Raw genomic sequence first — 608 nt, 5'->3', positions numbered from 1 at the left:
TAAGGCGAACTAAATCCCGATTTGACCTCGGTTCAATTTTTTTTTCATTTCTGACCTTTTTTGATGACGCCAAGGTCCCTGGCGTCTGGGTTACGAAGCAGACGCCAGGGTCCCTGGCGTCTGGCCCCTGGCCCGCACTGCCCGCCTGCCCGTTGACCTGCTGACGTGGCAAAGGGGCCAGACGCCAGGGACCCTGGCGTCTGGCCCCGGTAAGTGGATAACCCCACCGGGAGAGTGTGTGGGTCCCACCCCACACACTTTCCCCAATCCAGCCCGAGCTTGAAGAAGAGCTGCTGCCTCCCCACTCTCTCTCACCCCTCAAGCTCCCCCCTCAAATCCTCTCCAAAAGGTACATCCCTTAGGTGGATCTTTCCATCACTTTGTTGCTCTTGTTAATCTCTCCCAAATCATCCAATTATTTTTTGTTAAGTCTTGTTATTTTGGTTGCATTTTATACATGTTGGTGGAACCCTAGTTCATGTTTTCTCCCCCTTATGTTAGTGTGAATGGCTTGGTTAACTTTGATAATATAGTGCTATGCATGGTGTGTAGTAGGAATATATGTTTGTTGAGTAGAAAGATTGGGGGTTAGGGTTAGTTAGTGATTA

Source organism: Triticum dicoccoides, chromosome 5B, assembly GCF_002162155.2.
Source record: "Triticum dicoccoides isolate Atlit2015 ecotype Zavitan chromosome 5B, WEW_v2.0, whole genome shotgun sequence".
Lineage (NCBI taxonomy): Eukaryota > Viridiplantae > Streptophyta > Magnoliopsida > Poales > Poaceae > Triticum > Triticum dicoccoides.
Note: the sequence above shows the minus strand (reverse complement) of the source record.